Consider the following 16191-nt stretch of genomic DNA (forward strand, 5'->3'; position numbering starts at 1 on the left):
CCAGCTATCAAAACGAAATACAAACTTGGTCTCGGACAGGAACAACAGTCCCTATGGGTTTAACACCCAACAAAAATCATAAAACGGGAAAAGGGGTAGAGCAAACTTTTACTACCCCCGAAATAAATTGGAGTGATGAATTAGCAAAGAATTACACAAACCAATTAAAAGGAAATTTAGGAAACGAAGAGTGATAGTTAATGATATTGATGATACTTGGTCAGCTAAATTTAGTTGACATGCAAGCTTTTTCAAAAATAATAAAGGAGTAAAGTACTTTGTTAACCGTTATTGATATATTTAGTAAATATGCTTGGGTTATTCCATTAAAGAATAAAACCGAGAATCTGTTACAGAAGCATTTGAAAAAAAAAATTTTAAAAGGCGATTACCAATAAATTTATGGGTGGATGAAGGAAAAGAATTTTATAATAAAAAGTTTGAATCATTTTGAATAAAAATAAGATTAATATGTATCATACATTTAATGAAGGCAAAGCTGTAGTAATTGAAAGATTCAATAGAACTTTAAAAAGAATAATGTGGAAAAATTTTACAACAAATAATACTTATACTTATTTAGATAATTTGCAGGATAATGGTTGATAATATAACAAAACAAAACATTCTAGTATAAAAATGACACCAACCGAAGCCAGTAAAAACTTAAACAAAGGTACTGTTTACTTTAATTTATATGGTGATTTAAAGATACCAAAGAGCAAAGCAAAATTTAAAATTGGTGATCGAGTTCGCTTAAGCAAACTTAAAAGACATTTCGAAAAAGGATATACACCAAACTGGACAGAGGAAATATTTAAAATTTTAAATAAAATTAATAATACAAATCCCAGAACATACACTATTAAAGATTAAATGATGAAATAATTCAAGGTTCATTTTACGGACAAGAACTTTTACCTACTACACAAGAAGTTTTTAGAATTGAAAAAGTTATTAGACGAGACTATAAGAAAAAACAGCTTTAGTGAAATGGAAGGTTATAGCGAAAAATTTAATAGTGGGTTCCGTTTAGCGATCTTGAACAAATTTAATTTAGAAAATAAAAAGTTTAATTATATAAATGAGTATAAAAATCTAATTTCTAATAATAATGGAATAGAAACAATAGATCAATAATTATTCACTTAACTAAACTAGCTGCTGCTTACAGAAAAAGTTATAAATTTTGTGGAGAGTAAGTACTGGGTTATATATTACAGCAGATGTCTTTGGTTGTTCAGCTGCATTAGCACTTGTTCCAGCTATTCCTGTATTTGTAGCAGTTGCTGGTGCTGTTCCATCAGTAATTACCATAATTTACTAACGACTAAAACTTGACGACAAGAAATTTATTTTAAAAACACATCATCACAAAATAAAACAACTTATAACAAAAGCACAGATTGGAAAAGTAAATAAAGAAGATCCAAATAAAGTTATTCAGGATATTTTTACAATATTATAGAAATGCAGAAAGAAAAAAATTATTCAAACCTCTTGAAATGCATATGAAGGAAATTTAAAACTTAACGGATTAAAAGTAAAAAAGAAGAAGAGCTGTTTTAAAACTTTAACTTTAATTAAAGATTTTTTCTATAAGTATTTTATATAATGAGAAAAATTATATCATTGAAGGTAATATTGCATCAGGAAAAAGTACGTTTTTAGATATTATTAAAGAATATAATCCTAATTTTAATATAATTCCAGAACCAATTCACGAATGGCAAAAGATTATGGACTCTGATTATAATTCATATAACCTTTTTGAACTTGCTGCTCAAGAACCTTCCAAATATTTATTTCCTTTTCAGCTAACAACTTTAAACAGTCATATAAAAATGTTATCTTTTGCTAAACAGTTTGATGTATTTCTGTCCTTGAACGTTGTTATTTAACTAACAGTAACGTTTTTACAAAACACACAATCACGACAACGTTGTTATAAATGACCCTGAGTGGGCAGTATACAATCTTTTTCTTAACTGATCATTTTAAATAAACCATATGGAAAAAACCCAATTGAGGGATTTGTTTATGTTAAAACCGATCCAGAAGTATGTTTTAAAAGACTTCAAAAAAGAAACAGAACGAAGAAAACAATTTGGGTTTAGTTTATTTATAAAAACTACACAAATTACACGAAGAATGGTTAAACAGAATGTCTCAAGAAGTATTAAAATTTTAACAGTTGATAACAATTTAGAAAAAATGATTTTAAAATCTTATTCAAAAGATATAGATAATATAAACAAATTTCTCAAATCAATATAATTTCTTAGGTGCGTTTTTAAAAGTTTTTTTCTATAAGTATATTATATATAGATGGTTAATAGAAAGGTAGATAGAATGATTATCCAAAATTAACTAGCACTTTAGGAGAAATAATAAATCCAGACAAAAATTCATATAGAAGTTCTTAAAAGAAGAAATGTTATTAAATCAAAACTTGATCAAATAGTTAGCGATGAATATAAAAATCATGTCATTGATTAATTACAAAATGTTACAGATCCTTATCTTTTAAAAAATAATTATTTGAATGGAACTGCGGTTGTCTATTAACTGAAGAAGAAAATGCTGAAAGATTATGTGATTGTCCCAGACCAAATAATATTCGAAACAATCCTAAAAAGTTATTGTAACCGACTGTGATACTAATGAAGAAAAACATATAAAAGCAATTACGCAGCGTCTAAAGACCTTAGTATTAATTCTGGGTTAATAACAATGTGCTGCAAAGGAGAAAACCGAGTAAAATGTGGAATATCAAAAACTAATGGAAAAAGATATAGTTTAAATATTTTAATTCTTCTTACAGATAATTTAAAACTTTATTTATTTTATTAATTTTTAATTATTTTTTTTAATTATTTTTTTAATCCTTTTTGCTTAACGAATTTTATTTTCTAAATAATATATAGATGGAATCGAGAGATCTACAAAACAATATTATAAGAAATTTGAAATTAAAATTACATATAGACAAAGATCCAAAGAATCAATTATATTTTAACTATAAACGACTCTTATGAAATACTTAAATCTGAACTTAAAACTTTAAAAGGATAAAAAATAAACGTTGTTTTAAAAATAACTTTTGCAAAAATGGATAAATGATACAATTATAATCAGCTTATTTTTCAATCAAAGCTTTAGAAATTATTAACACAAACGAAATAAAAAAAACTTTACATCAAGCTTTTGATGAAATAATAAATAGAATTGGTAACTGGATTTCTGAAGGAAGTGGCTGGAGAATAGAGTCAGTGATGCTCATATAAATAATATAAGTATAGTCCATTGGCTGATTCAAGTTATTTAAATTACCAAAAACCATTACAACATCCAATGAAAGGATTAATAAATATAAAGAATGATGATAACGAATGTTTTAGATGTGTCATTTAGCTTTCCCAAATTTCCTGTTGAAAAAGACCCTCAAAAAATTTCAAAATATGAAAAACATATAAACGATCTTGATATACGGGAAATTTAAAATTTCCTGTAACATTAAATCAAATACCTAAAATAGAAGTTTTAAATGAAATATCATTTAATATTTTTGGTTATGAAGAAAATAGTATTTATCCATTGTACATATCAAAATATCAATACGAAGAACACTGTGATATGTTATTAATTACTAATAATAAAATAACTGATGATGACTGTAAATCACCAGAGACCCCAGTCCAACATTATGTTTGGATAAAAGACTTTAATAGATTAATGTTTAACAAAACAAAAAATACAAACAAGAAACATTTTTGTAGATCTTGCCTGCAACATTTTACTCAAGAAAGAATATTAAATGAACACATACCAAACTGTTTAGCTATTAATGGTACCCAAGGTGTAAAAATGCCAAAAGAGGGAAGTAAAGTACAATTTAAAAATTATCATAAAGGTTTAGCATAACCTTTTGTAATTTATGCTGATTTTGAATCAATAACTAAAAAAGTTTTAACTGCTTTAACCAATCAACTGAATCTTCATTTACTGAACCATATCAAAATCATATAGATTGTGGTTACGGCTATAAAGTTGTTTGTTGTTACGATGACAAATATACTAAACCAACCCAGATTTACAGAGGTCCTAATGCAGTTTATAAGTTTATTGAAAAAATGCTTGAGGAAGAGGAATATTGTAAAGAAATATTTAAAGAACATTTTAACAAAGAACTAAGAATGTCTAAAAAAGATGAAAGTGAATTTAAAAAACAAAAGTTTTGTCATATCTGTGAAAACGAATATATAGAAGATTCAATCAAAGTAAGAGACCACTGTCATATAACAGGAAAATTCAGAGGAAGTGCTCACTCAGAATGTAATTTTAATTTTAGACTAACATACAAAATTCCTGTTATTTTTCATAATTTAAGAGGTTATGACGGTCATTTTATTATGCAACAAATAGGGAAATTTAAAAAAGAAATTAATGTTATTCCTAAAAATTTATGGAAAGATATATGGCATTTATGATTTCCGACTTGGTCTTTATTGATTCATTCCAATTTATGTCTCCAATCATGGATAACCTAGTAAAAAATATCCAGAATTTAAATACACTTCAACTGAATTTGATAAAAATATAGAATTATTAAAAACAAAAGGTGTTTATTCCATATGATTACATGGATTCATTTAAAAAATTCAAAGAAACAAATTACCTTCTAAAGAAGATTTTTATTCAATTTTAAATGAAACTAATATTTCTGATAATGAATACGAACATGCTAAAAACGTTTGGAATAAATTTAAAATTAAAACAATGGGAGAATATCATGATCTATATTTAAAAACTGACGTATTACTTTTAGCTGATGTATTCGAAAATTTTAGAAAACTATGTTTAGAGTACTACAAATTAGATCCTTGTCATTATTTTAGTAGCCCTGGTTTAGCTTGGGATGCAATGTTAAAAATGACTGGAATTAAGTTAGATTTAATACTGATATGATATGTATCTTTTTATTGAAAAAGGACTGAGAGGAGGAATAATTTATATTTCAACAGATACAGTAAAGCAAACAATAAATATATGAAAGATTATGATTCAAAAGAAGAAAACAAATACATATGTACCTCGATGCCAATAACCTTTACGGTTGGGCCATGTTTTCAACCTTTACCCTCTGAAACTTTAAATTTATATCCGAAAAACAATTCAAGAAATTAATTGCAAAAGGTAAAACTAACTTTATAGTTGAATGTGATCTTGAATATCCAAAAGAATTACATAAAACCCACAACAATTATCCTTTAGCTCCTGAAAAAATTAAAAATACCAGACGAATGGCTTTCCAATTATGGGTAAAACTATTAAAGAAAAATTTGAAATAGGAAAAAGTAATGTAAAAAATTATTTTCCAACTTTAAATGAAAAAACAAAATTATGTAGTTCATTATAAAAATCTGAACTATATACACAATTAGGGTTAAAAGTAACAAAATACACAAAATATTAACTTTTGACGAAAGTCTCTGGTTAAAAAGTATATTGATTTTAATACTCAAAAAAGATCTAAAGCAAAAAATTCATTTGAAAAGACTTTTTAAGTTAATGAACAACTCTGTATTCGGTAAGACGATGGAGAATTACGCAAGAGGATTAATATTAAATTAACTCATGATGAAAACTTTTATTAAAATATATAGCCAAACCTTCATTTGTTATTCAACGATGTTTAACTCTAACCTTTTTGGTATTCATAGAATAAAAGAAAGTTTGTTTTTAACAGACCTTGTTATGTTGGAATGTGCATTCTAGATTTATCAAAATATTTAATGTAGATTTTCATTATAATTACATTATGGAAAAGTACGAGGGTAATTGTACATTACTATTCACTGACACTGATTCATTATGTTATGAAATTAAAACCAAAGATGCGTATAAAGACTTTGATAAGGACAAAGATTTATTGATAATAGTGCTTATGATAGTAATTCAAAATTTATTTCGACAATAATAAAAAAGTAATGGAAAATTAAAAGATGAAGCTGCCGGCATTCCCATTGTTGAATTTGTCGGATTAAGAAGTAAAATGTATTCATATTTAATTAGAAAACGAAGTTAATATTAAAAAATGTAAAGGAATTAAAAAACTTGTTGTTAAGAAAACAATAGTTCATAAAAATTACAAAGATACTTTGTTTAACGCAACCCAAACTAATCACACCTTTAAAGTTATTCGTTCTAATAAACACAATCTTTCCAGTTATGTATAAATAAAACATCTTTATCATGTTATGACGATAAAAGATATATTCTTGTAATGGTATTGAACATTAGCTTATTCTTAAATTAATTAAAGTTTTTTATAAAGATTTTATTAAATTATAGAACCATAAATTGTTAACTGAATATTTTTAACGTTTAAAGAATTAATAGAAATAACATCATTTACTTTAAATTTATAGCATAATTAATAGAAATAGATTCATTTTTCTATTATTTTTTTGCATTGTAACTTTGAAGAATTACATTTTCTTTATTTTTAGTTGTAATTTAGCTTCTCCTTAACTAATTTAATTGCATCAACAGAATAATCAAATGCAATTAAACTAATTCTTACATTATTACCATATTTGAACTAAACCAGGACTAGCATTTACAGTTTTCCATTTAAATAATCCACTATCGTACTTCGGTATAACATGTTAAGAACAAATGGAGGTTTTCTTATTAATTGTCTTTCTATTTGTCTTTCTATTTTATTTACTTTTTCATTTATATTATTAAAATATTCCCATTATATTAATTATTCCAGTTAAAATAAATGTCCTTATTGGTTAAAATAATTTATAATAGTTTGTTCATTTGTTTTACATTATTAATTTTAGTATTTTATACAATAAAATCATAAAAGTTTATACCATCTTGTAACATTTTTATGAAAAATAAACAATAATATCCGCAAAGCATACTTGTTTTGTCTTGATATTGAACATTGTTGTATTTTACATTTGGTATATACTTAATTACTTCTTTCGGAGGAGGAAGTCCAAATGGATCGAAATACATATTATTTAAGTAACAAACCCAATGTGTTCCAGGTCCAGCAGAGTCATCTAAATTGATTATTCCACACTCGTCCTTTGTTTTTGATTTTAATAAATTTAATAAATTATTTCTACTAAACACACCCCTAAAGTTTTTAATTTTTAATTGTTTTACCCATTGTTCAATTTCAAAGTTAGAAATAGGTTTGTTTATAAATTTTATTTTTTTTTTACTAAATTTTATTTTTTTTTTACTATAGGAATTCGTCTGTAAGGTCTTTTCTGAGAATCAATCTGTAGTCCCTTACCACTTAACAAAGATGTAATCAAAGGTATCCCTAGACTAGCAGCCAACATACCTAAAAAGCCGCCATTTTGTTTTTGTTTTTGTGTTAATTTAATCACTCCAGATCCTACTAGTTGCTTTCTTTGATTAGGTGTAAGATATGGTGATATCATATTTCTCTTATCATTAGCTACTGAAATCATACCATTCCCAAGTAACTTACTAACACCAGTACTGGCCAGCCCAGAGAGGGCGCCGATGCCTAGAGGGGCTAATATTTTTGGAGCTATTTTTACTGCCATTGGAAGAATTGTTTTTCCTAACAAACCAGCCAAAGCTCCTAAAAATCCACCATCTTGACCTTGACTGGACATTTGTTTTTTTGAAATTTTAATTTCTAATCCCTTCTTATTTGCAACAGCTTTTTTAATTTGATTAATTTGTGTTTTTGTTAATAATTAAGGGAAGTTTCCATGTAATTGTTCATGTTTTAATCTAAAAGTATGTGGAATTTTATTATTATAAGCTTGTGCTAAATTTTTCTTTTGTCCATCTGTTAGGTTAACTTTATATTCAATATAATTTGATGTCATTATATATAATTTATATTTATTTATTTAAACAATAACAAGTTCATTTCCAATAGTATTTATTTCAACTGTTTCCTCATATATACAATTGCGTAAACACAAAATTAGCTGCCGGTGGAATATTTAATTTAGCTGTTAATGTAATATGCTTAGGATCTTCTGTAGTTACTTCCTTTTTATATTCTAAGTTAAAATGAACAAATCCAAATAAATTAGAAAAATTTGATCTATTTAGCAGACTTCCAGTAGTCTTATTATTTTGTTTATAATAATAATTAATTACATCATCATATATTCTTGATATACTTGTGTATTCTGTTTCTGATAAAAAACACCATTACTAACTTCAAGACGACAGGAGCTCAAAGTGCAATTATAATTATTAGCATTTACCTAAATGTATCCAACAGGTGTGGGTTATGTTGTTGTGAATTACTTTTGTCAGGTCGTTGTAAATAAACAAATACATGTTGTGGTTTTGTTACACCAGCTGTTATTCTAAAGGTTATATTATTTTGTTGTGTATCAGTTGATTGTGTCACCATTTCCCAAAGGTATGACCATCTTGCTTTTTTAAATCTTTCAGTAGTAATTAGATCAAACCCAAATTCATTGAAAATTAAACGTGGAACCCACAAAATTAATTTAGTTACAATTACTCTACCAGCATCAGCAGCATTAGCTCTAAAAATTAATTCATCATCATCTGTTAGCTGCAGTGTTATTTGAATTTGACTTGGAGGTATAATATTAGTTTCTAAACCCTGAAAAAATGAATAATTATTTAATGGAATTTTAGCATTTACCTCATTACCACCCTGGATTAATGCCTTTCTAATAGCAAAACCTTTATTATATTCAGCTTGGTCATCCCTACTTTCAGCAACAGCAGTAGTATCTAAAGAGATAAATTCATTTGTTCCAGTTGACTCTGCATAATCCTTAGATAGTTCAACTAAATCCTTTACATTTACTACCTTATATAAATTATTACAATCATATACAATTTTTCCATTTTGTTTAACCACTAACTGATCAATTAATGAAGCTGCATTATTAATTAGAGCAATTTGATCTCCATCAGCATAATTATTACCATTAGCAAGCTTATTTACTTTAAAACTTACTTCAAAATAACCATTAAACCAATCAAAATATGAGCTTCTATCATTAATTGTAAAGTGATAACCGTTTTTTTGTTGCTTAACATTATTTCCCAAGACAGATATTAAAGCTGTATCTAATTGAATAGGAGTTAATTCATATCTTTCACAATGTTGTTTTGTTCTAAACATGTATATATTATATATTATTTTATTTTTTTATTTTAGTTTTTATTAAAGTTAAAACTTTAGTTTTTATTAAAGTTAAAACTTTAGTTTTTATTAAAGTTAAAACTTTAGTTTTTATTAAAGTTAAAACTTTAGTTTTTATAAATTAATCTGTTAATACGTTTACGTTGAGTTGAAGTTCCAGATCCTGACAATATTCTATTTATTCTCATATTAATATCCTCCTCCTCATTATTTTTACTGTTATTCTTTTCTTGTAATTCCTTAGCAATTAAATTACCAACTGCCGGAGCAGGTTTCCTTTTAAATTTTTCAACAAGCTTCGCTGCAGCCAAATTTCCAACTTCTGTTCCAACCTTTTTTGTTCCACTTTCAAGTGCTGCTTTTCCTGCTGTTTCCAAAGCTTTTTTTCCAGCTGTGCTAATTGAAGATGCGACTGAACTTGAAAGCAATTTCGTTAAAGTGTCAAAGATACCTGTTCCGTGTATGATTTCTTCTTCAGTCTGAGCGTAAAGCTCATAGGGAGCTGAAGCTCCAGTCTGAGCATCAACATAAATAAATATTCCTTTATTTTTGTCATAAACTTTCTTGTACATTATATAAAACTAAAATTTATATTTCTTTTAAAATTAGTGTAAAACTTGTTTCAACCCCATTAAAATTAATTATTCTACCAAATACATCTGTAATATATATTCTAATTGAATTTATAATATATTTATTAATTTCAGAATATCCAACTCTTTGTGGTTCTTTGTAATGGATAAGCTCTAGTTAAATCTGCAGTACTTAAAGCATAAATAATATCACTGAAATTACCATCAACAAGTGAATTATCAATAAGATCACAATGAATGTAAATTGTATCCACAGAGTTAGTTATATTTGGTGTTGTAGTTCCCCATTCAGTATTTTCCAATTTTTTTTTCTTAAATCCAAGCAATGTATGAAAATTTGACATTCTTAAATCCAACATAAAATTATCATGAATTGAAATCAAAATCTTAAAACTACTTAAATCAAATTCCAAAACTTATTGAGGCAATGTCTGATTTATCAAATTCATAATCACCATTACTTATTAATGTTTCCGTAATATAATTATTAATATCTGTGTAACTGTAAGAACCATTTGTAAATATAATATCTTTCCAATCCTTACCATTATTATAACGAATTCTTTTATTATCATATTCATCACTAATATTATGCCAAGAATAGGTCATAGTGTTAATACTATCCAAACCAACAACATAAGTTTTGTTTTTATCTAAAATTAAAGAACGATTAAATCTGATTGTAAAATCACTCGGAGTATTTTTATTATCTTTAACTGTTTCAGAACTTAATACTATTTTTTGTTCCATTTATATATTCAAGAAAAATATTTTTTATATAACATTTCATGTTCTTTTGGTAAGAGTGAATTCATTTTTAATAGTTCATCAATTATTCTAATACCTTCATTTTTTAGTTCTTCATTATTATTTCCAGCATTAATTGAACCACAAATTAACTCCAACTCATTAACCAGTTCTTCTGGATTACATGGACAAACGTCATAACCTTGTCCTCTAATTACTTTTTTAAATTTCATAGATCTTTTATTGATAGGTAATCCTGACTTTTCTGTTAATTCTTTAAATATTTTTCTAGAATGAATTGAATGTTTTTTATTATTGTTATATCTTTTATTAATCAAATCAATCAAATCATTATCTACTTCAGTATTAATTACTTCTTTTCCAGTTCTTTGATCCTTAGCAACCAATTTATTTTGTCCGTAAAGTTTATTTAAGTTAATAATTAAATTACCATATTGTCCATTTGGTGAAACTTTATATGGATTATGATGTTTTATTCCTTGTCCATATGTAGGAGCCATATCAAGAATACCCATCAACCGACCTTTGTACTTTATAAGTTCATCTCGTTCATATTTTAATTCTTTTGCTTCTTCTTGCTTATTTGGATCTTTTGATCTTGATTTGCTATTTATTGGACCATTTAATTTTTTAATATTTTCAGTAACCTCATCTATTGTATCTTTAAGTTTCTTTTTATTTATTTTATTAGGATTAGATTCATCTGCAGTAAAAAAGTCAAACATTTCAGATGGTTTGTAATATTCATATTCTTCTAAAACATTATCATCCAGAAAAGCATCTAAATCTACTGTAGGTATTTTCTTTTCTTTTGGTCTTGCTCCCAATTCTTCTGATTCTTCAAACTCATAATCATCTTCATCATCCAAACCCATATGATCTTCAGGAATTTTTTTTTCTCTGCTATAATAATCTTTCAGTATTTTATTAATCTCTTTTTCGTCTAGTTTTTGTGGTAATAGTGGTAATAATGGTTGTTGTAGTTCCGAGGGTGGTTGTTCTTCCAATAAATCTGTCAATTTTTGTTGTTGTTCTACTTCTTGTATTTTATCAACAAACCTTTTTGGAAGTAACGCTAATTGCTCCTTAATTCCAGGTAATGCTTTTAACTGACTTGATAATTGTTCTTTTTGACTTTCTATTTTTTCAGTAATTGGCTTATAAATTTCAGTGTACATGTCCCGATTTGTAGCTTTTTTAATTTTTTCTCTCATTATTTCTTCTCTAAGATCATTCATCTTTTGCCCGACTAATTTTTTTCTTATTCTTATTTCATTAAGTTTTGATTGCATTTATATAATAACATAAGATAATGTAAAATAATGTAAGATAATGTAAGATATTGTAAAATAATGTAAAATAATGTAATATTATATAAATGGAAATTCCAAATTATGATACAAAAAGTGATAAATCCAATAACTTTAAACAACGTTATCCTTTTATGCCGGATTCATGTTTTAGAATGTTAATATGTGGATCTTCTGGATCTGGAAAAACAAATACATTAATGCATATACTCCGAAAACCTCTTATATATTATGATAAATTATACTTATATGCTAAAAACCTAGAACAATCTAAATATCAAGATTTAATTAACCAATTAAGTCAAATTGCAAAAAAAATTAAAGTAGATCCAAATGAAATACTTGAATATTCAGCTGATCCTAACCAAATTGAACCTTGTGAGAATCTTGAATCAGAAAAACAAAAAGTAGTAATATTTGATGATTTTGTATGTGAAGATAAAAAAGTTCAAAATGAAATAACAAAATACTTTATTCAAGGACGTCACAAAAACTGTTGTGTTATTTATTTAAGCCAGTCTTACTATAAAACACCAAAAGATATCCGAATTAACTGTTCACATTATATTTTATTTGAAAGTCCAGGTAAACGAGAAAATGATATGATTTGTAATGAACAAAATATTAATCCTAAATCTTTTGCTAATGCAACAAATCAAAATATGATTTCTTATATATTGACAAACCAAGGGAAGTTTTTTAGAAAAAACTTTACTGGTAATATATAATAATTATATAATGGGAGTTTTTAATAATATAGAACAAATAAGTGAACCTGACAGTATAAGTAAAGTTAAAATTTTATATTGATTTAAGTGATTATGCTACTAAAAAACAATTCAAAAAAATTAAAAGGAAACGGAATCGTATCTTCACAAAAATAAGGAACTTGATAACACAATGAACAGAGCATTATATGGGAGGTAATAACCTTATAAACCTAGGAGATCCAGATAAACCCAACGATGCAGTTTCAAGACGATTTATGTTTAAAAAAGTTCAAAGTGTAATAGATAACTATAATCTTGTAGATATTAAAAGTATAAAACAGACATTAGAAGAAGAAGTAAAGAATATTGAAGAATTAACAAAAGATTTTAAAAAGAATTCATTATTAATGGTTGAATTACAAGATAAAATTGAAAAAGAAATGAAAGCTATGGTTGATTCTATTAAAGAACTTGAAAGAAAATCTGATTTGACAGACGAAAAACATAAAAGAAGTATTTCGAGTTAATTTAAACATTTTATTCACTCAAAATTTAAGAATTAAAAGATAGTATGATTAAACATGAAGAACTAAAAGACAAGATTATTGAGGCTGAGAAAAAGTTACAAAATATGTATCAGTTAGAAATCAGAACAGAAATAAATAAACTAAATACTGAAACTGAAAATAAGCATAAAGATTTATTAGAATTAATTTCAAATAAAATTGCAGAATATAAATCTGAACTGGAAAAGGCAGCTTCACAAAGAGGTGATGATCATGACACAGCATTAGATAACCTTAAAAAGGGCTCAATTCTAAAATAGATGACTTTAAAAAACAAATTCGAAATTGGATTAGTATTGTTGACAACCGTCATAATTTAAAGTATGCAGACTTAAGTAATATTACAAAAAAAATACAAGAAGATATTAATGAATTTAATGCTAAAGTTGAAAAATATAAAAGTGAACTGGACTTTGTAGTTGAAAAATCAGTTAAACAAGGAGAATCAATCACTGCTAATACTAAAGCAATTAACACAATTAATGATCAGCTAGAAAATTTTAAGAAACAACTTCGGAACTTGATTAGTACTGTTGACACACGCCACAATTTAAGGTACGCGGAATTAAGTACACTTACAGGTTTATTACAAAAAGATATTAATGAATTTAAAGATAAATTTAATGATAAAATTAATGATGAAATTAAAAAAATAATAAATGATCTGGACTCTGTAGTTGAAATATCAGCTAAACAAGGAGAATCAATCACTGCTAATACCCAAGTAATTTCTACTAATACCCAAGAAATTACAAAAGTAAAAAATGCTTTTCTAAAACAAGAAACACAATTAGCTAGAACAAAGAATACTGTTAACAATCTATCTGCTTTTGAAGTTGCTACAACAAAACGACTTGATAATTTAGCTGAAATAATTCTTCAACTTAAAAAGAAAGACAAAAAAATAGAAAAAAGGTTAGAGGAAGTGGGACATGAAGTGTTTCTCTTCGAATACTATAATAACAGTTTTATTGATTACATAAAAATGAAAAAATGTATTTTAACCGTCATGGTGCCTGGATATATTCAACATATGAAAATCTGATCGGTCTGAACTATATAAATATATTTGAATTAAAACCTGGGAATTATTGTAGATTATAAAGATTTTTATACAAATAAACCAAAAACATAAAATAGCTGTACCAGATGTGCTTTTGAGGGGTGTGTTTGTGGTCGAAAAAACCGGAATTTATATAATAAATATTAAGATTTTATTAACGGGTTCGAGCCCTATAGGTGAACCGTATAAACCGACTGAACGTCCAATATCATATTTTATATTTAGGTGGTGGAATAATGATGATGATCTAGTTTTTAGTACAATTATCAATACTGTAAATATAGCAGCTGAGGACTATGACACTGATCAGTTAATATCTATTTATAAGAAAAAAATTAAGATTTATTTAACACAAGGGACAATGTTTGATATTCATCCTTATAACGATTCAGCATCTACAGAAGTAACATTTACGCTTATGAAGGATAGTTACATCAGATTCTATATATCGGATGAACATATATTTAATGAACCTGAATTTGTAAACAAACTTTTAAGTTAAAAACTTTAATTAAAACTTTAATTAAAACTTTAATTACTACGTGTACCCTAATAATATGCTTACTAATTGAAAGTAAGATCAAATATCTTACATTTTATTAATAAAAATAATCTGCCAAATTTCTGCCAAAGTTTTGCCAAAGATTCGGCCAAAGTAAAAGCAAATGATAGTTTGCTGCCAATTTGGCAGAAAAATGGCAGGCTTTTGATTGGTTGAATTTGTGGTTTCCCACATTATCATTTTTAAAAAATGCACTTGATTTACCTATGACATTTATATTAAATCAGCTGTAAAACGTAAATCGATCACAAGGAAGTTTAAACGAATTGTACTACAAATGTAAACATATCGGTTTTATGAATGAAAGTAAATATCAATAGAACGACACCGGTTTCGCTTCACAAACGATATTGATTGATAAACTTGTTAAAGAAAATGACACCGGTGTCGTTAGATTTTGAGGGTACAAGTGTACCGAGTGCAACCGAAGACTGTAGGTCTGACTGGGTCAAAGACCCCGAAGGTTTCAGCTTCGCGAGTTAGTATTATAAGTTTAGGGTTGGGTTAATTGCTGGGTTTAAAACCTATGGATTTTAAATTGTCCGGCATTGGTCAGTCCGGACCAAGGGTCAAAAGGTCAAATGGGGTCAAAACGCCAAAAACATCATGTTTCTAACTACTTAGATCATGCCTCCAGATCAACATAAACATGATAAAGAAACATTATTTTAAACATAAATACATGCATCTGTTTACATTTGTACTCTGTACTTTTGATTTATGACACAAGTGTAGATTCCTTACATCAATTTACATTTACAGATACGTCAATTTCTAAAGCGTGGCTGAATTCATTCGCGAGCTTTTCTACATATCTTATCTTATGTTAACTAAATAAATTGCACAAAAATAAAACAAATTTTGAGATTCGTTCCTTTAATTGAAGTCTAAGATGTATCATTTGATAGAAAAATGAAATTGTCTAATAGTATTTTATTTTTCAAGACGGGACATTGTGCCATTTCACATAGCATAATTTCGAAAACAAAATAAGATTAAAAATGAAGTTATATTTAATCTTGGGAGGTACTGAGTGGAGCTGTTACTATATAAGTATATAGTATATAATCATAAAATAAGTACATGTATATGTCAAAAACTGGGCTGTAAGAAAGGAATGACTATCTATGTCCCTGAAAAAAATTAAGGACTGTTACTAGACCGCATACATTATATACAATAAAAACAATTAATCATATTCATCATGATTGCAGTATTACGTTTATATTTATTTAGCTAGTTTAAATATTCAGATGATGACTTTTCAGATTTCAATTAATATGTAATAACATATTTCAATGTTGTAACCTTCGACTACTGTCCAATCTAATGGAAGTTTATATGGCTACACAAATGCAAGCGAAACAAATATCTTTTAACTGAATACCCGTCATCATTGTTTTCTCAAAGTGCG

The 16191-nt window shown here is 26.6% G+C and overlaps 1 protein-coding gene across 2 annotated transcripts in view; it reads right to left on the minus strand.

Moving 5' to 3' along the window:
* Window positions 1-16191, minus strand: part of LOC128556432 (uncharacterized) — a 42923-nt gene that overhangs the window by 7698 nt on the left and 19034 nt on the right. The gene's annotated exons all lie outside the window — the stretch shown is intronic.

This window comes from Mercenaria mercenaria, chromosome 4, assembly GCF_021730395.1.
Source record: "Mercenaria mercenaria strain notata chromosome 4, MADL_Memer_1, whole genome shotgun sequence".
Classification (NCBI taxonomy): domain Eukaryota; kingdom Metazoa; phylum Mollusca; class Bivalvia; order Venerida; family Veneridae; genus Mercenaria; species Mercenaria mercenaria.